The 27303-nt window shown below is 37.7% G+C and overlaps 1 protein-coding gene and 1 pseudogene across 3 annotated transcripts in view; both read left to right on the top strand.

The window, feature by feature from the left end:
- Window positions 1–27303, top strand: part of TAFA2 (TAFA chemokine like family member 2) — a 486266-nt gene that overhangs the window by 346662 nt on the left and 112301 nt on the right. The gene's annotated exons all lie outside the window — the stretch shown is intronic.
- Window positions 18493–18874, top strand: LOC116877729 (annotated as a pseudogene).

Raw genomic sequence — 27303 nt, 5'->3', positions numbered from 1 at the left:
TTATCCCCTCCCCCCCCCCATGATTTGGGATCTCTTCTGATTTGGCTAAAGCATATTTTCCTGGGGTTGTTGCCACCCTTTTAGTATTTTACTTGCTCCTTCATATACTCTTATCTGGACAAAATGACAAGGAGGAAAAATTCACCACACAAAAGAAAGAACAAGAGGCAGTACCAAAGGCTAGGGACCTAATCAATACAGACATTGGTAATATGTCAGATCTAGAGTTCAGAATCACGATTCTCAAGGTTCTAGCCGGGCTCGAAAAAGGCATGGAAGATATTAGAGAAACCCTCTCGGGAGATATAAAAGCCCTTTCTGGAGAAATAAAAGAAATGAAATCTAACCAAGTTGAAATAAAAAAAGCTATTAATGAGGTTCAATCAAAAATGGAGGCTCTCACTGCTAGGATAAATGAGGCAGAAGAAAGAATTAGTGATATAGAAGACCAAATGACAGAGAATAAAGAAGCTGAGCAAAGGAGGGACAAACAGCTACTGGACCATGAGGGCAGTATTCGAGAGATAAGTGACACCATAAGACGAAACAACATTAGAATAATTGGGATTCCAGAAGAAGAAGAAAGAGAGAGGGGAGCAGAAGGTATATTGGAGAGAATTATTAGAGAGAATTTCCCCAATATTGTAAAGGGAACAAGCATCAAAATCCAGGAGGTTAAGAGAACCCCCTCAAAATCAATAAGAATAGGTCCACACCCGGTCACCTAATAGTAAAATTTACAAGTCTTAGTGACAAAGAGAAAATCCTGAAAGCAGCCCGGGAAAAGAAGTCTGTAACATACAATGGTAAAAATATTAGATTGGCAGCAGACTTATCCACAGAGACCTGGCAGGCCAGAAAGAGCTGGCATGATATATTCAGAGCACAAAACAAGAAAAACATGCAGCCAAGAAGACTATATCCAGCTAGGCTATCATTGAAAATAGAAGGAGAGCTTAAAAGCTTCCAGGACAAACAAAAACTGAAAGAATTTGCAAACACCAAGCCAGCTCTACAGGAAATATTGAAAGGGGTCCTCTAAGCAAAGAGAGAGCCTAAAAGTAGTAGATCAGAAAGGAACAGAAACAATATACAATAACAGTTACCTTACAGGCAATACAATGGCACTAAATTCATATCTCTCAATAGTTACCCTGAATGTTAATGGGCTAAATGCCCCAATCAAAAGACACAGGGTATCAGAATGGATTAAAAAACAAAACCCATCTATATGTTGCCTACAAGAAACTCATTTTAAACCCGAAGACACCTTCAGATTTAAAGTGAGGGGGTGGAAAAGAATTTACCATGCTAATGGACATCAGAAGAAAGCAGGAGTGGCAATCCTTATATCAGATCAATTAGATTTTAAGCCAAAGACTATAATAAGAGATGTGGAAGGACACTGTATCATACTCAAAGGATCGGTCCAACAAGAAGATCTAACAATTGTAAATATCTATGCCCCTAACGTGGGAGCAGCCAACTATATAAACCAATTAATAACAAAATCAAAGAAACACATCAACAATAATACAATAATAGTAGGGGACTTTAACACTCCCCTCACTGAAATGGACAGATCATCCAAGCAAAAGATCAACAAGGAAATAAAGGCCTTAAATGACACACTGGACCAGATGGATATCACAGATATATTCAGAACATTTCATCCCAAAGCAACAGAATACACATTCTTCTCCAGTGCACATGGAACATTCTCCAGAATAGATCACATCCTCGGTCCTAAATCAGGTCTCAACCGGTATCAAAAGATTGGGATCATTCCCTGCATATTTTCAGACCACAATGCTCTGAAGCTAGAACTCAAACACAAGAGGAAATTTGGAAAGAACCCAAATACATGGAGAGTAAACAGCATCCTTCTAAAGAATGAATGGGTCAACCAGGAAATTAAAGAAGAGTTGAAAAAATTCATGGAAACAGATGATAATGAAAATACAATGGTTCAAAATCTGTGGGACACAACAAAGGCAGTCCTGAGAGGAAAATATATAGCGGTACAAGCCTTTCTCAAGAAACAAGAAAGGTCTCAGGTACAGAACCTAACCCTACACCTAAAGGAGCTGGAGAAAGAACAAGAAAGAAACCCTAAACCCAGCAGGAGAAGAGAAATCACAAAGATTAGAGCAGAAATCAATGAAATAGAAACAAACAAACAAACAAACAAAAAAAAAAACAATAGAACAAATCAATGAAACTAGGAGCTGGTTCTTTGAAAGAATTAATAAGATTGATAAACCCCTGGCCAGACTTATCAAAAAGAAAAGAGAAAGCACCCAAATAAATAAAATCAGGAATGAAAGAGGAGAGATCACAACGAACACCAAAGAAATACAGACAATTATAAGAACATACTATGAGCAACTCTACGCCAACAAATTTGACAATCTGGAAGAAATGGATGCATTCCTAGAGACATATAATCTACCACAACTGAACCAGGAAGAAATAGAAAGCCTGAACAGACCCATAACCAGTAAGGAGATTGAAACAGTCATCAAAAATCTCCAAACAAACAAAAGCCCAGAGCCAGATGGCTTCCCAGGGGAATTCTACCAAACATTTAAAGAAGAATTAATTCCTATTCTCCTGAAACTGTTCCAAAAATTAGAAATGGAAGGAAAACTTCCAAACTCATTTTATGAGGCCAGCATCACCTTGACCCCAAACCAGACAAGGATCCCATCCAAAAAGAGAACTACAGACCAATATCTTTGATGAACACAGATGCAAAAATTCTAACCAAAATACTAGCCAATAGGATTCAACAGTACATTAAAAGGATTATTCACCACGACCAAGTGGGATTTATTCCAGGGCTGCAAGGTTGGTTCAACATCCGCAAATCAATCAATGTGATACAACACATTAATAAAAGAAAGAACAAGAACCATATGATCCTCTCAATAGATGCTGAAAAAGCATTTGACAACGTACAGCATCCCTTCCTGATCAAAACTCTTCAAAGTGTAGGGATAGAGGGCACATACCTCAATATTATCAAAGCCATCTATGAAAAACCCACCACAAATATCATTCTCAATGGAGAAAAACTGAAAGCTTTTCCTCTAAGGTCAGGAACACGGCAGGGATGTCCGTTATCACCACTGCTATTCAACATAGTACTAGAAGTCCTAGACTCAGCAATCAGACAACAAAAAGAAATTAAAGGCATCCAAATCGGCAAAGAAGAAGTCAAACTATCACTTTTCACAGATGATATGATACTCTATGTGGAAAACCCAAAAGACTCCACTCCAAAACTGCTAGAACTTGTACAGGAATTCAGTAAAGTGTCAGGATATAAAATGAATGCACAGAAATCAGTCGCATTTCTCTACACCAACAACAAGACAGAAGAAAGAGAAATTAAGGAGTCAATCCCATTTACAATTGCACCCAAAACTATAAGATACCTAGGAATAAACCTAACCAAAGAGACTAAGAATCTATACACAGAAAACTATAAAGTACTCATGAAAGAAATTGAGGAAGACACAAAGAAATGGAAAAATGTTCCATGCTCCTGGATTGGAAGAATAAATATTGTGAAAATGTCTATGCTACCTAAGGCAATCTACACATTTAATGCAATTCCTATCAAAGTACCATCCATTTTTTTCAAAGAAATGGAACAAATAATCCTAAAATTTATATGGAACCAGAAAAGACCGTGAATAGCCAAAGGAATATTGAAAAAGAAAGCCAAAGTTGGTGCCATCACAATCCCAGACTTCAAGCTCTATTACAAAGCTGTCATCATCAAGACAGCATGGTACTGGCACAAAAACAGACACATAGATCAATGGTACAGAATAGAGAGCCCAGAAATAGACCCTCAACTCTATGGTCAACTAATCTTCGACAAAGCAGGAGAGAATGTCCAATGGAAAAAAGACAGCCTCTTCAATAAATGGTGTGGGGAAAATTGGACAGCCACATGCAGAGAAATGAAATTGGATCATTTCCTCACACCACACATGAAAATAGACTCAAAGTGGATGAAGGACCTCAATGTGAGAAAGGAATCCATCAAAATCCTTGAGGAGAACACAGGCAGCAACCTCTTTGACCTCAGCTGCAGCAACATCTTCCTAGGAACATTGCCAAAGGCAAGGGAAGCAAGGGCAAAAATGAACTATTGGGATTTCATCAAGATCAAAAGCTTTTGCACAGCAAAGGAAACAGTTCACAAAACCAAAAGACAACTGACAGAATGGGAGAAGATATTTGCAAACGACATATCAGATAAACGGCTAGTGTCCAGAATCTATAAAGAACTTAGCAAACTCAATACCCAAAGAACAAATAATCCAATCAAGAAATGGGCAGAAGACATGAACAGACATTTCTGCAAAGAAGACATCCAGATGGCCAACAGACACATGAAAAAGTGCTCCATATCACTCGGCATCAGGGAAATACAAATCAAAACCACAATGAGATATCACCTCACACCTGTTAGAATGGCTAAAATGAACAAGTCAGGAAATGACAGATGCTGGCGAGGATGTGGAGAAAGGGGAACCCTCCTACACTGTTGGTGGGAATGCAAGCTGGTGCAACCACTCTGGAAAACAGCATGGAGGTTCCTCAAAATGTTGAAAATAGAACTACCCTATGACCCAGCAATTGCACTGCTGGGTATTTACCCTAAGGGTACAAACGTAGTGATCCGAAGGGGCACGTGCACCCGAATGTTTATAGCAGCAATGTCTATAATAGCCAAATTATGGAAAGAACCTAGATGTCCATCAACAGACGAATGGATAAAGAAGATGTGGTATATATACACAATGGAATACTATGCAGCCATCAAAAGAAATGAAATCTTTCCATTTGCGACAATGTGGATGGAACTAGAGGGTATCATGCTTAGCGAGATAAGTCAATCGGAGAAAGACAACTATCATATGATCTCCCTGATATGAGGGAGAGGAGATGCAACATGGGGGGTTAAGGGGGTAGGAGAAGAGTAAATGAAGCAAGATGGGATTGGGAGGGAGATAAACCATAAGTGACTCTTCATCTCACAAAACAAACTGAGGGTTGCTGGGGGGAGGGGGGTTGGGTGGGTGGGGTTATGGACATTGGGGAGGGTATGTGCTATGGTGAGTGCTGTGAAGTGTGTAAACCTGGCGATTCACAGACCTGTACCCCTGGGGAAAAAAATATATGTTTATAAAAAATAAAATTAAAAAAAAAACAACAACAACAAAAAAACAAACTCTCTTCTTTATGATCCTTTGAGGACTACCTCTATGTATTACAGAATGTGTTAATTATGGGCTGTGAACTGTTCAAAGAAGAATAAATGGGAAATACAGTGCTCTGAATATTTTTCTATTGCTTTTTCTGTGATTGTTTGGTCAACCCTACTTTTCCACCTCCCCTTAAATATAATTTTTCCATTTTCTTGAGTCCCAGTGCTTTATAAATAGTATACCAACTTTAAGAACAGAGTATAGTAGAGTAATTCAGCAAACAAAGAAATAATTTCTTTTTTTTTTTTTTTTGACAGAGAGCACTAGTAGGCAGAGAGGCAGGCAGAGAGAGAGAGGGGGAAGCAGGCTCCCCTCCAGAGCAGAGAGCCCAATGCGGGACTTGATCCCAAGACCCTGGGTTCAAGACCTGAGCCAAAGGCAGCGGATTAACCCACTAAGGCACCAAGGCGCCCAAAGAAATAATTTCTTTATCTGACTCAAGCGTCTCAGATCTGTAGTTACAGAGAGAAAAGATTTCACAGAAATAAACTTTCATGATTGCCCTCTTTTCCTCATGTGAGGTAAATTTTGTTCCAAAGTTAGTCTCCCTTCTCCTGCAAGGCCTGACGGTACAAAGGCAGATATTCCCTTAGTCTCTGTCTTCACACGGGGATTAATGTCAGCCCTCCTCTGTGTGTCTGGTCCCTTCTTCCTTCTAGGAACCTACTTTTCTTCTCCAAGTGTATATGGCCACCCATGAGCACTCAAGTTTTTACAACATCTGATGCAGCTACACACTGAATCTGAGAAAAGTACATTTCAATATCAAGTGAAAATTCCTCAGAAAGATGCCCTAAGTAACTGTGGCTGAAGTTTAAATATAATCTGTGTAGGACATTTCAAAGAGAAAGATGTCTGCCTTAATGTTGACTAGCTCCTTGGTTTGCTCCAATATTCACCCTGTGGCTGCTATATTTTTCATTTTTGAAGAAATTAAAATATCCTATAATTAGGGCTTCTCATACTTGAAGGTTTTTGGAAAATTGAGTATCCTCCAAATTTTCCTGCCCTAGAATGTATGTTTTAGTTTGACTTCTGGACAGTATTTCACTTGGGTCCATTGGGCCTTGGCATGAGTATCCTTTAAATGTGTTCATTATAAAAACCTCACAAACCTGAATAAATGCAGGTTCCTAACTTGCCCTCTTATTCTTCATACAGACTTATGTGATCCATTGTTTGGAAATTGAAAAGGTCAGGCATTTCAGAGGATTTGTACCTGACATTTTCAAGAACAACATAGTCCAACTTAAAAAAATAAAAAAATAAAAAATGCACTGTTGTGCTGAAATAGCATCTGCCTTTAGAATGAAGGCATCTAGTTGCACTCAATATTTTGATCTCCCCAAAATAAAGAACAAGTTGCCCCATCTTTGAGGAGCCCTTTGATTGAACAAAATAGACCATATTTTCCTTTCTTCTTTCTCTCCTATTTTGTTACCCTTGTGTACTTAGTGAATCTATGTAGGTGACTGAGAAGACTCATGATCTACTGCTAAGCGTAATTTATTTTCTATGCACCTTTGAACTATGAACAAAAAGAAAAAAAAAAGATTACCAATCAAGACTGTGCCATTAAAATCTCCTGGTAGTTTTCTTTCTTTCTTTTTTTTTTTTTTTTAAGATTTTATTTATTCACTTGACAGACAGAGATCACAACTAGGCAGAGAGGCCGGCAAAGAGAAAGGGGGAGGCAGGTTCCCTGATGAGCAGAGAGCCCGATGTGGGGCTCTATCCCAGGACTCTGGGATCATGACCCGAGCCGAAGGCAGAGGCTTTAACCCACTGAGCCACCCAGGCACCCCTCTCCTGGTAGTTTTCTTAAAGCTTAAACTTTATTTGGCACCGACCAAGGAACTCAAATCATGACTTGGCTTACCTGGGCTCTCTTTGGCCTTCCACCTCTCTGTATCATTTTTCTTGACCAATTTGGATATCCTAATTGAATCAGCCAGTTGACTTTTAACTTTCTATCTTCTTATTTGTCTGATCAGCCTCATCCTTAAGAAGTGTACTGGTTTGAGACAGGCTCTTCTAAAATACCCTTTTTTGGGGGGAAAAGAAGGCTGATGTTGACTCTTTTGATCTTGAGTAAAGGGAGAGCACCTCTGATGCAGTGTGTAGGGTAACGTCACTCTTCTGACAGCAGCTGCTTTCAATATGGTTGCACGCTATCCATTGGCAGATGGCTCATGGGCTGCCTTTATACTGGGGCTCCCATACTGGTACAAGCCAACTGTGGGTTGACCTCTCACTACTGTCGATCCTTGTTCCAGCAGGAAACATGGGTATGCATAGTGCCCTCTGTGAATTAGGGACTCCATCAGTCTCCTGAATTAAATGGGAAGAGGTTTTGGCCAGGATAAGATATTTTTTATATCTGGTGTCTTGACTCTTTGATGTTGATGGTTGACCATGCTTAGCGTTGGTTTCAGGCACCTCTATAACTTTTGGCTTTTGACTGCTGGACTTGCCCTTACCTGAACTCTAAATTTCCCTCATTACTCTTGCTCCTGATCCCTCAAGGGTCTGTTTGCCACCATTCTTACCTTCCCACTGTCTTGATATGATATTCTCAGAAGAGAAACTGAAATAAAACCCTATAGGAAAGAGACATCATTGTTTTCCTTTGCTCCTTTACTAGGAGACTGGTCATTAAAGTAATAAATGCTTTGTTTAACTGAAGATCTTCAGTACTTAAAAGAGTAAAAGACCTTTAAGAAAAGGAAACAAGCCTGAAAATATTCCAAAGTATAATAGATACCGAAGACAACAAGCTGTGTTGGGAGTTACCTTGGAAACATAGATAATTCCTTGGCAACTGATAGCAAATTGTTTTGCTCTCTACCTGAGATTTTTCAGCTGGCTCATTCGTTCTGTCATCTCTTAACCAATCCCTTTAGTAAGGCTTCCTAGAATGTGAGCGGCTTATTGTCTGCTCTTTGGTTGAATAGTGTGTATTATAAATTAACATGCATATAAAATTAAAGGAAGGTTTGTCAAGGAACAATGGAGGTGGATGTTTAATATATACAACCTTATAACCAAAGTAAACTTAAGCAGCTTTAAAATATGCAAAGTTGATTCCTTGTGTCAGTCAAACTGACTGGTTGCGAAACATGCCAAATAACATTATCACTGATTTATCACACTCCCGATATAAATATCCAGGCACAGTGAAATACAGAACTGAGGCACTTCAGGCACATATATAAAAATATACTTGAAGCATATTAAGGCAGAATTAACCTCAAAATGCCACTGCTTCCCACTTCACAATATACCAAGTCAGAACTCTGTGCTTTGTTAACTCGACTAGTGCAGCCCTGCATTCAGTTTGGAATTACTGCCGCTCCCAGTACAGCAAGGACTTACCCCTCCAGCATGATCTCTATCAGCCTTGCCACTTCTGGGGCTCTCTGCTTCAGAGATCCTGAGAACCTGAGCCCCATGGGCATTTCATAGGTTTTCACAGCTCCAGATCTTTGAATCATGACTCCCAGTATTTGCATATAAGGCTCTTACCGTTTGAAATCTTTTCCCCATGTCAGTGTCAACTTTGCCTGGCTAATTCCACCTCATTCTCCTGATACTGACTCTGATTCTTCTCTAACGATCTTAGGCAGCATCTAAAACCTCTCTTCTCTACAAAAGTGTTCCTTGATCTCCCCAGACTGGGGTAGATATTCACTTCACTGTTTTATAAGACCATATGCTCCTCTATCTTAGTATTGACAGAATTGCTCACTTCCTGTCTTTCTGGCCTATGTCCCCCACTAGATTGTAAATGTCCTTTTCTCTTTTCTTCTTCTTTTTTTTTTTTTTCTTTTTTTTTTAGGGAGAGAGAGGGAGCACACATGAATGGTGGGCGTAGCGACAGAGGAAGACAGAGGATCCTTTTTAAAAAATATTTTATTTATTTTATTTTTTCTAGAGAGGGAGGTGGGGTAGAGTGGGGCAGAGGGAGAGGGAGAATCCTAGGCAGGCTTCACTGCCCAATGTGGAGCCTAACTCGGGGCTCCACCTCACAACCCCAAGATCACGACCTGAGCTGAAATCAAGAGTCATTCGCTCAATGTCCTGAGCCACCCAAGTGCCCCTAGACTGTAAGTTTCTAGAGGGCAAACAGTGGCCTACTTCAGGGCCCTAATGGCATAGACAGGTTTTAACATTTGGCACCAACAATCCCAAGTGAAGTCTCTAGTCTTTCCTGCTTTGTTTTCTTATGTAATAGCTTTGATAACACCTGTACCCTCCAATGCAGGGTTTTTCAACTGTGGCCCTATTGACATTGAGGGTAGATGATTCTTTGTTGTGGGGAACTGTCCCATGCGCTGTAGGATTTTAGCAGTGTTCCTGTTCTCCATCCCTCAAATACAAGCAACCCACTGCCCCAGCTGTGACAACCAAAAAATGTATTCACACATTGCCTAGTGTCCCTGGAGGGTGAGAGGTGGATTTCTCCCAGCTGGGAATCACTGTTCTAAAGTTACTCTTCTTAATCTATACAAACTTTCTCTTTCTTCTAAACTATTGGAAAATGTACTTTTATATAATGTTTTCTGGGAAATCCAATGCCTATCCTTCTCCCTGTTGTCCCCGCTCCCTGATGCAATTTTGTATCACCTGCTATATAATAGATTCTCAAAAAATGTACGCTGAAACTATTAAAAAATGTCTGGGAAGAATAGATATTTTCAATTGTTAATTTGCTTTTTATTTGTTTGTTTGCTTCTCTTTCTGCATCAGTAGGAATAATATAACAATTGCTTGTAAGTTACATCCCAAATCCTGTGCGTGGCCCATTAGGCCCCAAATGATTCCAGCTCTTCCTACCTGACTACTCTCATCTCAGATAGTTTTTATTTCCATCTTGAAGGATTTTTTTTTTTTTTTTCTATGTGTCAGTCACCTGTCTGCCTTGAGCCTTGGCAGATGTTGTATTCCCTGTCTGGAATATACTGCCCCCTTTTACCTGCTTGTGTGAATTAGCATGCTTTGGGTTGAAAGTTACAAATATTCATAAGCAACAAGCTTTGGAAAAAGGATTCATTGGAAGCATGCTACAGTATCTCACAAGACTGTATGAAGAGTAGGGTCATTGGGCCTTGGGAACAATTGGCCTAAGAATTTAATTGCTGCCTGTATTCACCTGTCTGACCTGCCTGCTAGCCTGCCCTTCCCTCTCTGATACAGACTGTATTTTCTTCTCCCACAATTTCTTTATGGGTGAAGAACAGAGAGCCACACCTGTGTGTGGAGTCTCCTGCCTGTGTTGACTATTCTACAAGCTGTGAGGCATTGGTTTTCTTCTCTTAGGTTTAGTCCCCAGAATAGGCTTACCTTAGGTCAAGTGTCTGTGCCTGCTTTAGTCAGCTCAGGTTGTGAGCTAAACTCAGGTAAAACAGACGTGGCAGCACAGGCTACTTTTCCAGATTTTGTGAGCCACCCAGACAACCCCAGGGTTGTCTACTCCACTGGCTAATTATTTCCAATCCTTCAGTGCTCGTTTCTGATATCATTTCCTCAAAGAACCCTAATTACAGGCTCGTGAAACACTTTTCACTTTTTCATACGCCTATTAAAATTATAATTACTTTTTTATTGGCTTAATTTGTTTACCATCTCTCCTCCCCACTAAAATGCAAGCTTCAGGAATGCAGCAACCATGTCTATTTGTTCTGTGTTATTTTCAGCAATTAGCACAAAGTCTTGCTAAAAGTACATGTCTGATTAGGAGTTATTGAATATAGGAATTAATTCCTGGACTGAGTCGCGAAATTTCAAACCTAGCAAATCAGACATACAAGTGATGTATTAGAAAGGACGTGCCCAACGATTCCAAATAGTCACAGGAATATTAGTGGATTTCATATAATATACACACCATCTATATCAAGAGTATGGCTCATATTTAAATACTATCGCTGTGTACCAGAAGTTCTTTGCAATTTATGCAACTGTTAAGGTAGCACCAATAGGTTAACATTACGATGTGAATAAAGAACAACATTCATTTTTATCCTTGAAAAAGGAGGTCGCTAAAGATTGGAGAAGGAATCTCATGTGGACATAAGAAGGTATACCATGTAATCTTTGATTGTTGAAAACTCAAAGAGTTATAAAAGAAAAAAAATTAAATGACTCTGAGATATTGGTTGCCATCCCTGGGCACCTGGATGGCTCAGTTGGTTAAGTGTCTGACTCCTGATTTTGGCTCAGGTCATGATCTCAGGATCGTGAGATCAAGCCTCACATCAAGCTTGATGCTAGGCATGGAGTCTGCTTAAGATTCTTTTTTTCTCTCTTTTCCGTCCCTCCCCAACTAAAAAAAAAAAAAAAAAAAATATTGCTTGCTGTCCCTATAAAATCTATTCATAACTCACAAGATACAGATAAGGTAGAGGAAGTTTAGACATGAAAGATAAAAAATAATGGGTTTGACTACATGGACAGTGAAAACTCTGGTCAGTAAAAAAAAAAAACAAACAAACCCACAAATAAACTTTAAATACATGAAACAGACTTCAACAATATTTATGACCTAAGGAGGAATAGCTTAATATATTAAGAATCTCTTAGAAGTCAATAAGGGGGAAAAAAAAAACCCTGCATACACTTGTATGGGTTAGTAGGAAGTTCACAAAGGACGGAATAAAAATTCCCAGTAAACATATAAATATACAGAAATTGGTTTCATTAACTGTTACTTTGTTAGAAGAATAACAGTGATATATATAATACAATAATATAACAATAATTGTAACTATATGTTATGTATATACAGTATATTATATATATACAGTTAGCAAAGATTCTGAATATTTAGTGGTAGTTAATTATGGTAAAAGGCACTTTTAAACCAGTTTTGAGGAATATAATTAGAATAAATTTCCAAGAAGCTATTTGGTGCTATTTTGTAAGAACTTCGTTTTTTTGTTTTTTGTTTTTTGTTTTTTTTTAAATATTTTATTTATTTATTTGACAGAGATAGATCACAAGTAGGCAGAGAGGCAGGCAGAGAGAAAGAGGGAGAAGCAGGCTCCCTGCTGAGCAGAGAGCCCGATGCGGGGCTCGATCCCAGGACCCTGAGATCATGACCCGAGCCAAAGGCAGAGGCTTAACCCTCTGAGCCACCCAGGTGCCCCAGAACTTTGTTTTTGTTAAGGAATAATTTATTTATTCAGTGTCACTGAGCCCAGCAGTGGTTAGTTAGCCCAACAGCTGGCTTAAGGAGGAAATTATAAAATTTAAAAATGGCAAAAATCCATATTAATTCACCCAACTTTTAGAGAGGGCTAAGGCCTTTTCTTTGAGATGGGTTCTCTAAATAGAGTTTTCCCTTATCTTCCCTGAGTAAACAACATTCAGTGTATCTTCTAAATTTCCAGGTCAGGATTCAAGAATCTAAAGCATTTGCAGAATAATCTGTCTGTGGAATCTTTCTAGACATTATCTTCACTAATCTTTGAAAAATTTCTTTCACTCACACCTAACTCCTCAGAAATACATTTTTAGTAACATGTCTTTCTTGAATCTTACCACAACTTTTCACATTCATATAGCATCAGCTTTTATATTAGTTAATTAAATGACAGAAATGCAGTGGCATGTATGACTGGTATGTGTTTGGGGACACATGCAAGTGATTTCTGATAGGTACTCAATTTAACCAGTAGGAGCAAGTAGCCATAAACTAAGACTATGCACGCTTGGTGTTGATGAACCCATTTACCAGAGGCTAGGAATGGATGACACCAGATAATCCAGAGTTGTCTAAGTGGAAGTGAGTTAAGGGAACATCTATTGTACTTACTATTATTTCAGTACTGAAGATGCTAAGTGCAGTCCTTCAGTTGACTCTGTCTCCTACTGAACTGTGGACCCCTTTAGGAGGAGTGCCCCATCTCGTCTATAGTTTTATTTCTTGAGCCTGTTACAGGGTCTGGCACTTAATAGGTGTTTACCTGTTTTAGACTGAATGAAGAAAAGAAACGGAATGTTTGTGCTCTTTCATTCAGTAATATTTCACTCCTGTAAATCTGTCTTAGGAAAAATTCAGACCTCTGGCACAGATCTATTAGGAGAAATTCAGACCTGTGGCAGAGATCTGTGTTTAAAAATGTTTACTGAAAGTTTTTTTGACAGTTTAAAAATAGCTATAGGCTTACTCACTGAAGCACTGTTTGTAAAAGATGGAAAATATCCTAAATATGCAATGGTATAAACATAAATTAACTGTGGTAGCATCTGGTAAAATATTATACCATCATTGAAAATAATTTGTTTTTTAATTTATTAAAGTCTTTTTTTCAAAGAACATGGAAAATGATCATATGTATATATTTTAAATTACAGTGAAAACTGTATATAACATTATTCTAATTCTGACAAACAGTTTTTAAATCTGTATATATCAAAGCCTAGAATGAAAAACATTACTGTTAACAATGGCTTGTCTAGATTGTGTGTGTGTAATTTTAATTTTCTTTTTGAGACCTGTTCACAGGTTTTATGTATTACTTTATAGTCAGAAGAAGAAAGTAGTTTGGGGGTAGAACTGATTTTTTTTCCTCAGGCAAAGGGAGGAAATGGATTAGCATTTAGTTAGAAATGCAGAAAACAGTCAAAACAGAGCTGCTGAGACAACAAAAGCAATTATGGAGGATCACAATCACAGAGAAAGAAAAATTAACAAAGTGACAGGAAAAAAAAAAGATTGTGTTCCAAAAATTAAGTTTGGGGTGACTAGAACCATGACAGAAATAAATTACATGATTTGACGTAAGGAATCATTGCTGTGGCTTCAATAAGTTACATAGTATTATTGATTTTATTGAATAGAGAATGATAATAAAGAGAAATGGCTGTCATTTCATCCAGAAAGAACAGTCAAATGATTAAATCAACTGTTGGTACGGTTTTAAAGCTAGATAGTTCTTGCAGTTTTTTCCACTTATGTTTTTAAAATATTTATTCATTTGATAGAGAGATGACAAGTAGGCGGGGGGGCGGGGAAGCAGGCTCCCCATCAAGCAGAGAGCCTGATGCAGGGCTCCATCCCAGGACCCTGAGCTGAAGGCAGAGGCTTAACTCACTGAGCCATGCAGGCATGCCTTTCCCACTTATTCTTATCTGCAGGGTTTGTGCATGGTTTGAAGTGATCTAATTAGGACAGTCCCCCATGAGTTGATGTCTTCCCAGGAAGGGACGTGGAAAAACATGTACTGACTTCTTGGCAAAACATTGTACAAATCCCCGTACACTGGGTCAGTACACAGCCATAAAGAGACTTATCACCTGTGGGTGTGCTCTGTTGCAAATGGAGCTGCAGACTGGCCTGAAGGCCCTTTCAGTCTGCCAGATTTCCCTCTGCAGAAGCCAGTGTCATTGGGTCAGGCTGAGGTCAACATTGTGAATCAGAGGGTTTATTCATAGCAGAAATAAGAGCTAATGTGCAGGTAAGGAATCCAGTAGCAACCCACAGCACCAGACAGCCCGATGCTATTGATCTTACTGATTCCCTGCTCATGTGGCCAAATTCTCATTTCTCTTGACTAGGAAGAAGCAGCAGATCTCCGGAATATAGACACATGTCCATAGTTGGACCCAGGAGCAAAATGATGAAATAGGGCAAAAGCCATATCTAAGCTATGTTGATTCATGGTGCTTGTGAGACTCAAGTGAGATAATGTGTATGAAAGTATTTAGAGCTGTGTTTGGCATGTGAAATAAACAGTGTAAGTGAGAAAAGGGAGCAATAAGTTTCAGCGAGAAGGGATTATGGTAAAGGGATATCTCTGGGTCTTGAAGGATAAGCAGAATTTTAATGGCTTCAGTAAGTGCAGTGATTTCCATCCTAGGTGTAGGGACCAACCTTGGCTGTGTAAGAATTACATGGGAAATTTACTAATAATGGAGAATCTCTAGGCTTGACCCTAGATCTTGCAACAGGGCTATATCATGTGTATTTTAGACCTCTCCCAATTATTCTGATGCACAGCCCAGTTTGAGATAATTGAAGTTGGAGCTGTGGGTGGAGAACAACAGCATAATGAAATCCAAGGAAGTGTGGAGGTTTGTGTGATGTTTGTAGTGAGTCACCCCAGTTTATTTGAGGAAGAGAGTTCTGGAACTCTATAGATGAAGACAAATTCAAAAAGGTAGTTTGGGTTATTATATAAAGGATCTTGTGCTATGCCAGAGGGATATGACTTTACTGGATAGGTGATAGAGATTCACTGAAGATTAAGGAGAGATTAAGAGTGATGTTCTTGCCTGAGAATCAGGAATATAAATTTGAACACCTCTGGAGGGTAGGTAGGAAGAACCATGCTGCCTTTAAATTCATGGTTATGAAATTAATTAAGACATAGTTGTAATTAATCTCATTGTTGGCTCATAAACATCAACTATGCCCTGGTCCCAATCCCAGAAGATCTGATATAATTGTTCTGGGGTGGAGTGTCAGTGTTGATAGGAAGTAAAGATTCCCCCAAGTGATTCTACTATGCAACCAGGCTGCCATAGTTAATTCACCTGTCTACTAATGCAACTATTTCACAATTTCTCTTTCTTTCTGAATGGTCTTCATCTTCTTACCTCATGATCTTTAGGTGTTGACTTTGTTTTGTTTTGTTTTTTTTTTCTCCAGGAAATAAAAACAATTTTTTCTCTTCTGCTAGAGGAGATGAATATCCATGGACCAGAGAATCCCTAACTCTCTGCATATAAATACTAGATAAATCCTCTCTTACTAACTCAAGGTCGTCTTTGTTATTTTTTATTTTTCTCCCCTGCATCATCAACTATTTCCTCTCTATTGGATCATTCTTATTAACATAAAAACACATTTATTTCTCCAAATCCCACGTTCACTTGCTGCTTCATTTATTCACTCCAAATTAGAGCAAAATTCCTTCAAGGAGTTTGAATGTGCTGGCTCTACCTTTTATCTTTCTGTTTTCTCTTTCAGCCACTTCATTCAGGTCTTGGTTCCCATCAGTCTTTTAAATCTGCTCTTGTGAAGGTCACCAAGGATCTTCATGTTGCTAAAACTGATAGTATATTCCCAACACTCACTTTATTGGACATTACAGTAGATATTGACACAGAGCACATGTTCTATTAAGATGTTTCCTTATTTCACAGACCTGTACCCCTGGGGAAAAAAATATATGTTTGTAAAAAATAAAATTTATTAAAAAAAAAAATCCAGAAAAAAAAAAAAGATGTTTCCTTATTTATTTTTCTTGGATACCCTTTCTTTCTTGGTTCTCCTCTAACTTCCCTTGCCATCTTTTCTTCATTTCCTTGAAGAATCCTCCTCATCTTTCTCACTCAGTACTTGGATCTCCTCTTTTGTTTGTCTATACTCCCACAATGTGGTCAGCCTGTCCCATGGCTTTGAATAATATTTATATACTCATGAGTTCCAAAAAATTTTTATCTAGCCCCAACTTTTCCCCTTATTTACATCTAGCCCCTTATTTCCCCTTATTTTCATAGATCCAACTCTTTAAGTGACATCTCCCATTTATATCTAACATGCATCTTAAACCTAATTTTTCTAATATCATAGTTTGACTTCCCAACTCTTGCCCCAAATCTACTCTTTTCTCAGTCTTCCCCGTCTCCATTCTCCAATTGCTAAGATTCTTGGAATGATCCTTGACACTTCTCTTTCTCTCACATTCAACTTTCAATTCATCAGCATGTCCTGTTGACATCTTCAAAATATATTCTTATATTCTTAAGTTTTCATTACCTGTACAGCTACCATTTGATTTTCCCAAGGCATTCTTAGTTCATGATGGTTAATAGCATTCCCTTTTCCTCTCAAAGGTGACCTAATTTGGACAATAGTCATCTTAGTTACCACCTTAATCCACATCACTATCATCTCTCTCACGGACTAGAGCCATTGACTCTCACTAGTCTCTCTGATTTCATTCTTTTGCCCTATAGTCTGTTCTCCACACAGTGGCTGATAAGAGCTTTTTGGAACATAAACCATCGAGTTACCCCTCAAGCCCTCCTGCACCTTCCATCCATAGGGTAGGCCAGATTATACTACAGAAATACATCCATGATGAGACCCTTGCCCCTGCCAAATATTGTCACTCATATACCATGTCCACTGTATGTCTGGCTGGGGACTGGAATGGTGATCTCTTTTCCCAATAGTTCCTCAGGGACCCAAGCTAACAGAGACTTTACCTTGTAGTTCAACCACCTGGAACTTGTAGCCACCTTGGTGGCTTAGGCAGGTGAAAAGAGAGGCTCAAGGATCCTGCATGACATTTTTCTTGTCTCAGCTGAAATATAACCTGTTGCTCTCACTCATATTTCATTGGCCACACCTAGTCAAAAGGTCTTGCCCAACTGAGAAGAATATTTTCTGTGACCCAAAAAGGAGAGAGAAGCTGGAGATTCATGAACATATTTAATGTTTCACACATCATCTTACTCAGAATAAAATCTAAAGCCTTTGTGATAGCCAAAAGATCTCATATAGTCTGCTTCCTGGATAACTCTAGTTACATCTTCTGCCACTGTCCTACTTCCTCACTCTACTCCAGCTATTCCTGCCTTCTTGTTATTTTTGAACACTCTGGTCATAGACCTCTTCCTGGAATGATCTCTCATTATGAATAAGACTGGATTCCTCATTTTATGTAGGTCTGTGATTAAATACATCATTAAAAATGTCTTCCATTACCACTCTATATAAAAATAGTACCTCTCTGTCCTTTTCAACCTGCTTTATATTTCTTCATATCACTTGTTTCTACTTGGACTATTATGTTATTGTATGCCAATTTATTTTCTATTTTTACTAGAACTTATGTATCATCAGAGGAAGGATATTATCTGTTTGGTGTTCAGCTATATATGTTCAGTTTTAGAACAGTGTCTGACACACCTTCTAGGTACACAATAAATATTTATTGAATGATTAATGAATAAATGAAATGATAATTTAAACCCTAGTAGTGGATGAGCTAATCAAGAGGAGATGGTAGGGAAGAGGACTAAAGAAATGACCTCTAAGACTGCCTTCTTTCAAGAGTTTGTTAGAGGAAATGAACCACAAAAAAGATGAGGTAGGGAATCAGAATGCAGTATTTTACTTTCTCTTCAATGAGGTGGCCGAGGGGTTTGGTGGTGGCAGCCTTGCAAATTCATGCCCACAGACACAGAGATGCAGATTTTTGTGAAGACCCTGATGGGTAAGACCATCACCCTCTAGGTCGAGCCCAGAGACACCAATGAGAATGTCAAAGTCAAAATCCAAGACAAGGAAGGCATCCCACCTGACCTGCAGCATCTGATTTTTGTGGGCAAACAGCTGGAAGATGGCCACACTCTGTCAGACTACAATATCCAGAAAGAGTCTACCCTGCACTTGGTGTCTTGGCTCTGGGGTGGCATCATTGAGCCTTCCCTCCATGCGCTGGCCCAGAAATACAACTGTGACAAGTTCCTGCAAGTGTTGTGCTCGCCTACACCCCCACACTGTCAACTGCCCCAAGAAGAAGTGCAACCACAGCAACAACCTGCGCCCCAAAAAGAAGGTTAAATAAGGCTCCTCCACTGCCTCTACTGCAGGGTGGCCTCCTGCCCAAGCCCCAAGGGTCTGGGTCCTCAATAAAATTTCCCCTTCATTGACTGGAAAAAAAAAAAAAAAGAATGCAATATGTCAGGAATGTGAAGGTAGGACTGAGATTTAAAGACTGGTGCTTGCAAGATTTAAGGATATGAAAAATGTGCAGAAGACATTAGGTTCAGTAAATAATAAAGCTATGTATGTTCTGGTTATCTGTTGCTGCATAATCAGCCATCTCAAACTTAGTGGCAAAAAGATAATTTCCATATGCTCATGGATTCTTTGGATTAGGAATTTGGACATGGCACAATGGAGCTTATTTGGGTTTTGGGTTGGGAACACTCCATTGACTTCAAGTGACTTAGGGACCGCGGCTGGAATCATCTGGAGGCTTTGTTCACATATCTGGTGCCTGGTCTGGCATAGCTTGGAGATGGGACTTGGCTGGGACTATTGACCAGGGCACCTACAGGCTTATCCAGGTTGGTGCTGGGGTCGTCTCTGAGAGGAAGTGTCCAGAGTGGGAACATCTGGTAGGTGAGCTTTCCAAGAGAAGCAGATATAGATTGCATAGCCTTTCTGATCCAGCTTGGGAAATCACACAATGTCATTGTGTTGTTGCATGGTGTTGGGTACAAGCAATTAACTATGACCAGTGCAGATGAGGGAGGATAATTAGACTCAAAAGTTGGGGGTAGGGTAAGTGATTACATCTCTTTATTGGCAAGTGGCAAGACCACAGTGCAAAAGGGCATGTGGGAAGGGAAATTTCATGACTACCATCTTTGAAAATACAATTTCCACAACTGACAACTTTTGATAAAACTATTTATATAGATTTCTCTAAGTTTGGTGCTAAAAGAAAGAGAAGAGATGGACTGGATTAGACTTACCTGGAATATTTCAAACTTCTTATTTTCAAATAATAATAACAACAACAACAACAACAACAACAACAACAACAACCCAAAGAGTTGAACCAAAGAGATTAAGTGACATGAGCAAGAACACACAATTTGGAAGAAAACCAGTTGCCGGCAAACACTACTCAGAAGCCCCCTTGCTTTCTGATTTCCTATTCCATTGCAAGAGTCTGGAATTCTGTAGGATGGTGTGATACAGAATCTGCTCTGGTCAGGGTAAATGTGGATTCAGGGCCTTCCATCTCTGCTTCAACCACAGCAGCTCTGAGTTGATCAGTTTTATACTGGGGTCCCATTTGGGATTATATTTTGCTGCTAAAAAAATTGAAAACAACAAAGTAGATGTTCTCAAAATTCCCTTCATTTCCAAATTTCTATGTTCCTATTTTTCTATATGGCTCATAAACTGACATTGACAGCAATTCCAAAGATTGAGGACAGACCAGGGGAAGAAGAAAGTAAAAAGTACCAGTTGTTGCAGATCTCTACAGACCAAGCACTGAGTTAGGGTCTTTACAGATGTGATCCATTCAAATCCTTTCACTCCTACAAAGTACATGTTATTATCCAAAGGGTTCAAATAATTCAGATCGTTTGTCTAGTGTCACTCAATGATTCAAAACTAAATCAGTTCGTCTACAAAGATAGTGTTCTTTTTTTTTCCTCCTTCTTTGTTCACAAAAGACTTCATTATCTAGTGATGCATACTGAGACCATACAGAAATCTTCATGGTTCACTTCACATGCAGTAGAAAGATCTTAACTTTATAATAAGTGAGTGTCAACTGTTTTATGCAATATAAAACTTTAGATTTATGAACATACCTCAGAATTTAATTCTGTGATTGTGAAATATGACTTTGGCCTTGGCTTCTGTGGGCCAAATACATATCCAGTGTACTTCTACTGGACATAAAAACAAGTTTTTATTCAGCTAAACTTTATTTTACAGCTAAACAAGCATTTTATTCATAGCAATCAGTTGCAATAAATACATGGTTGGGTTGTGTTTGTTTTGTTTTGATTTTTTAAATTGTGCTTGTGAAAGTTTTTGAACTCTATTTTTGTTAGAACATGAACTGAAGTAGAGTGGAGGGACAAGGTATTTTAGAGTACTACATTTTCCTTTCAGACTTTCTTCTTTTTTGTACATTGTGTTATTTATGTTTGGATGGAAGATGACTTGAAGTAATTACAGTTTTTTTAATGGTATCAATGTTTATATGCTAAATAATTCTAGAGAGATTAGAATGATGATATCATCCATACTATTCTACCTTATTACTCAGATGATGATGATTATTATTATCTACATTTCATAAAAACTTTTGGATCAAGAAGATAAGTTATTTTAGAAAGAACTAATGTATTTTTCCTTGATATTTATTAATCACATGTATTTCCCTGTTTGTTTAACTCTTTGGATTTCTTAAATCATTTTCAACATAAAATTAGCAGCTTTCATTATTCAATATAAATTGTTACAGCATTTTACTCTTAGAAAAATACATTTGCATTAGTGACTGAAATTATTTTAAATAAGAAACAGAAAAGGAGACTTCCTCCAAGTTACATATTCACATAGTAACAGTGGATTGAAATGATTTGTCTTTGATTTATACTAATATTGTGATTAGAAATGGTAATCTACCCATTACATGATCATTGATCACATACAAGTTCAATGAGGCCAGAAATGGCATTGAAGTAGGCTTTTGACTCCTTGGCATTTGCAAGGTCATGTCTCAAGCCAAACTAATGGCAGATTTGGGTATAATACAGATTTGGGTAAGGATGATGCTAAACTTTAGTCTATCCCTATTAAATTCCCATCTCCTTGTAAAAACATTAGGTATCAAACAAACAGCTCAGGAACGAAATGTATCATGAGACCAATTTTTCTTTTAAATAGAATTAATTAATATCCACAAATATCTTACCGATGTGACAAGACATTTGAGTAAGTTTAATTTGAAATTATAATCGGGAAAAGAAACAAGAACAATATTAATTTATTCAAGAATATATTCATATTCAGAATCACACTGTCCATGTGGAGTCATTAGACAGCTATTCAAAAGTTTACATATTACTCAGAGCTCAGAGGAATCACTATTAATTCTCTTTAATTAAACTTCTGACATTTTTTGTTGAGAGCTACTATTAGTGAGGTCCAAGATTTGATTGAAATCAATTTGATTACTTAAACTTAGTGAATGCAGTTTAAAAAAATTCTTTTTGGATAACTGTGTATTTGGTTAATCCATGAAGCAGTAGCATGTGATCTGACCAAAAGCAACTTGGTCACACACAAATTAGCCATTATTTGTTGTTGGTCACAACAAATAATTTAGATACTTATTTTTCAAAATTGGTTATTTTGGTAAAGCATTTTTTAATTTTATAATTGGTTACTACTGCTACACATATTATTACTATGTAGACTTATATAAATAAAGTTAGTTACACTGTAAATCCTATCACTTTGGTAGATCTATGTTGTTTTAAAATTTCTGATAGACAATACTTTATTGACATGACTAATGAGAAATATTAATGTGGCTCATACACATATGAATTTATGACTGTGTACTGAGGCAACAATTATTGATTAGGAGAATGGATGTGGAAGACTAAATGCATTTCAGTTATATAATTCATTTTGCAATTCTTGAGTTTCTAGTTAAATGGCAAGTAATGAAACTGGTCATGTTGGTTATCAGAAAATAATGACTTTTCTTCAGTGATATTTGCTATGTTATTAGATGATTGAGTGAAAGCAAAATTTCTTCAATTTACTCCTTTCTGTTTGGCTTTTAGGGTGCTCATGAACCTGAAGAGAATTGATTAAACACTGCTGCAGGGGAATGGGAATATTAGAGGGGTTAGGTGCGGGTTGCTTCAAGTGCCTTCATTGAACTTTTAGATGCCATCATTGAACTAGCAAATCAACTTTACCACATTGTGGCCAAAAGAAGGTAGATATGGACACATTTAACAGAACCAATTAATATTTATCTTAATTCATGTCCTTATTTTGAGAAGTGAAAAGTGGGCAAAATGGACCATCCTGTGAAGTAGTGAGTTTTCCATTATTAGAATTTATCTTAGCAAGACTTGAAGAACTATTTGTTGACATGAAGGAACTTATGCATTATCTAGAGATTAAAAATTCCCCAAAGAGATCAGGAGGGAGACAAACCATAAGAGACTCTTAATCTCACAAAATAAACCGAGGGTTGCTGGGAGATGATCGGGGGTAGGGATAGGGTTGGGTTATTGGCATTGGGGAGGGTATGTGCTATGGTGAGTGCTGTGAAATGTGTAAGTCTGATGATTCACAGACCTGTACACCTGGGGTAAATAATATATTTTAATAAAAATAATTTTTAAAAAATTCCCCAAGGAATATAAGCAGAATAGCAGTTATAAAATGTTAATACATTTTGTGTTTAAAATGTTTCCATGTTCCATTGTTAGGGGGAAAAAGCTAAACATGTTCCTGTATTTCAGGAATGCTCATATTTTTGATATGCTAATATGCTTTGTGAATCTTAAAGAAGGGAATTAATTTTAAGTGTTTTCCAAACCTTTTTTGACTTTGATGCCTTTTATTCCTATCTCATGAGGCTACTGCCTATCCAATTAAATACATATCAGGAAACACCAGACTGCATGTTATGTAAAGCTCCTTACAGCTCTAAGATTATTTGAATAGAATAGTTGCTTTTTTTTTTTTCCAATGGAACTGTGAATTTGGAGGGAAAATAAAATGAGCATGATGTCTAAGAACAAATAATGATGGAGAATCTCCTACTTCCTTAGTAATATACATGAGCTTTTTAGAATGAAAAAGATAAACATTCAACGACATGACAAGATCCAAAATAATGCTGCTTTAAACAAGAGGGAAGGCTATTCCATAAAATTCTGAAATGGTATTGGAGTTTGGCTGCAAGAATTTATTAAGCTTGAGGATACTTTTGCCTTGTTACTCTGGCCTCCTACCATAACCTCCTTCATCTCTGTGGTCTAAGCTGGCAGAAAAGGGGAAGGAGTGGATAAGCCAGTTTCTTTTGTGGGCACAACTTATAAATTGCACATAATACTTCTCCTGGCATCCCTTTGGTTAGAACTGAAACTTATGGCCACCTGCAATGGGCTGGACCTGGTTTATTCTGGGGGGTAATATCCCCAGCTAAGGACTGAGACGTTCTCTTACTATAAAAGTAGGAGAACATGGATATTGGAGAACAACCCGCAGTCTCTGCGGAATGAGCCATATTTGTCAGTGCTGTTCCTTCTGATAACATAACATTTATTGTTTTTTAAATTAAGAAAATTTTTTTCATCATGATACATATATTCTTTAATCTCCGTCACCTATCTCACCATCTCCCCACACCCCTCGACTCTGGTTACCATCGGTTTGCTCTTTATAGTTAAGAGTCTCTTTCTTGGTTTCTCTATCTTTGTCCTTTGCTTTTTGTTTTGTTGCTTAAGTTCCACCTATGAGTGAGATCATATAGGATTTGTCTTTCTCTGACTGATTCATTTTACTTAGCATTATACTCTCTAGCTCCATCCGTGTTGTTGCAAGTGGCAAGACTTCATTCTTTTTTTATGGCTGAACCATATTCCATTTTATCTGTACACTGAATCTTTTTTATATCCATTCATTTATTGGTGGGCATTTGGGCTGCTTCCATAATTTGGCTATCATAAATAATGCTGTAATAAACATAGGGGTGCACATATCCCTTTGAATTAGTGTTTTTGTATTTTTTGGGTAAACACCCAGTAGTACAATTACTGGATTGTAGGGTAGTTCTATTTTTAATTTTTTGAGGAAACTCTGTACTCTTTCCCACAGTAGCTGCACCAGTTTGCATTCCCACCAACAGTGCAAAAAGAGGTCCTTTTTCTCCCCACCCTCGCTGACGCTTGTTATTTCTTGTGTTTTTGATTTTAGTCATTCTGACAGGTGTGTGGTTGTGTCTCATTGTGGTTTTCATTTATATTTCCCTGATGATGAGTGATGTTGAGCATCTTCTCATGTGTCTGTTGGCCGTCTTGATTTCATAATATTTGTAAGGAAACATTGCTTCTAGAAATTAAAACTGTATTCCTTTATTGATCTTCTGTTATTCCCTTAAGTATACATCTAAAGTCCAAGACAATCTAGCAAAATATGAAACGTTAATAATAGATCTGAGAGAGAGAGAATGTGCAAACACACAAGAGAGGAAATGAATGAATGAAATTATGAATGAATAAGGGGAGCACTGGCTAGCCCACGCATAATGCATCTTGCTGTGAGTCAAAGCTGAGAGTAACATTTTCCATAAAGGGTGAGATTCCCTGGCCACTGGAAATTCTATGTTCTGTTTCAAAAGGCCACATGTGCTGTCTGACTCACAGCCATGCAAATATTCACAAATTATTCTCTTTATGATGGTTATTAATACTTTGTTTTATACATAGCAAAGATTCTAAGCTTAGGACTGTTCCCTAATTTTTTTATAAATTTCAAAACTTTTTGTCATTCACTATTTTTAAGATTGTATGTTTCTTCTAAGTATTTAATGAACAATTACTTTGCCTCTTATTTGACATCCATTTCGTCACTGAACACACAATTTCAAATTTATAAATATATGCACATTTGTATATATATGCACATTATATATTATACATAAATTAGTAAGTGGTTATAAGCAACCTTAAAACTATATATACACTAAAATATATAAATAATATATATAAGCTATATATAAAACTATACATGTTTATATACAAACTAATATATATACAAACTCTATATAAACTAATATATGTAAACTAATAAGTAGGTATAAGTACCTTCTCTATATAGAATTGTGCCAAATGCTATGGAATATGTGAAAAAAGTTTAGCATTCAGTTACTATTAAGTTGTGTGCCACACATACTCTAAAAAGAGGAAACGTAGAAAACAAAATTTCTAAAACAAAATGCAAATTATAGGACTAGTAAGCATGGTGTTATCTGCTTGTCTGGACCTAACACTCATCATCAAGAAATAACTTGCTTTTCATAACTGAAAACATAGGTGTTATAATCTTACATCTAGCTGTCATTGCTTCAATTCTGGGTGCTGTATTAAGAAATGGAAAGTGTGTCAGAAAATTGCCCAAAGAAGATAGATATAAAATAACTCCATATTTCTCTGAACTTTCACCAATTCTTTTACACTCATCATGGCTATGCATAATTCCATTTTTATAGATGTGTCTGTCTTATACTACATTCAAAATTAGGACAGAATTTCTATTTTTTTCCTTTAATTTTCCCTAACAGATAAGAGAGCAGCTGTGTACCAAAGGGCATGTGTGTCAACAATAACCAAATTATATTTAAGATTTTTGCTGTGTGTATTTCAGTGGGTTCTTTCAGATATAATACTTCTCATTTTTTGGAAAATATTCAGATCAGAACTCTCCTTTTGACTTATAGGAAGACATACCCTGAAAAGCATTCAAGTAACTCCAACCTTCTTTTATTTTTTTCATGTTCTTATTCAAGATCCTTGTTGCTTTGCTGCCTTAAAAGTGTCTTATATGTGGCCAGTAAGTGTCCACATTCTCTCTGAACTTGTGTCTTTACTCACTCTACACTCAATACTCAAGTGAGACTGCGTTTTAACAGGCTTCCTCATTGCCAGACCTCCTTGACCTCCTTGTCCTCACCTCTCTTCTCACTCACTTCTCCCTTTAAGTCCATCACGTACCAGATCCACCAGCTCCCTCCACACAAACTTGTACTGCCTCTTATCTCTCCAACGGCTTCCAATGATGCTTCTGTTCCCTTTCACTCAGGTTTGAAACTTCAAAGTCATTTTCAGTTTCTGTCTCTCTATCATCTATCTCATGCAAACAGTTGCCTATTTCTTGCAGGGTCCAGGTCCACAATGTCCTTCTTTTCTGTTGGGATCTTCTTTTCCATTCCAGCCTGGTTCAAGCCTTCATGATTTATTTTTTATTTTTATTTATTTAATTTTTTAAAGATTTTATTTATTTATTTGTCAGAGAGAGAGATTAAGAGAGTGAGCACAAGCAGGGAGAACAGCAGCCAGAGGAAGAAGCAGGCTCCCTGCTGAGCAAGGAGCCTGAAGTGGGACTCGATCCCAGCACTTTGGGATCATGACCTGAGCCAAAGGCAGATACCTGATGACTGAACCATCCAGGCATCCCTCTTTGATGATTTAATTGATGCTATATCCTATGCTCTTGCATTTTCCAACAAACCATGATGCCTTTCAAGCCAAAATCACTTATTCTCTGAACATGCCTCTCATTATTACCTCTAAGTACCTTTATGCATAGTTTTCTATGGGAAATAGAATGTTTTCTTTCATATATCTGGTTATTGAAATATTACCCATCCATTCATAAGACTTATGGTCATTTAACTGAAGCCAATTTTTTTCCCCACAAAGATGGTAT

Source organism: Lontra canadensis, unplaced genomic scaffold (genome assembly GCF_010015895.1).
Source record: "Lontra canadensis isolate GAN:19392208 unplaced genomic scaffold, GSC_riverotter_1.0 scaffold53, whole genome shotgun sequence".
NCBI classification, from domain to species: Eukaryota; Metazoa; Chordata; class Mammalia; order Carnivora; family Mustelidae; genus Lontra; species Lontra canadensis.
This window is presented reverse-complemented; position numbering and strand designations above follow the sequence as displayed.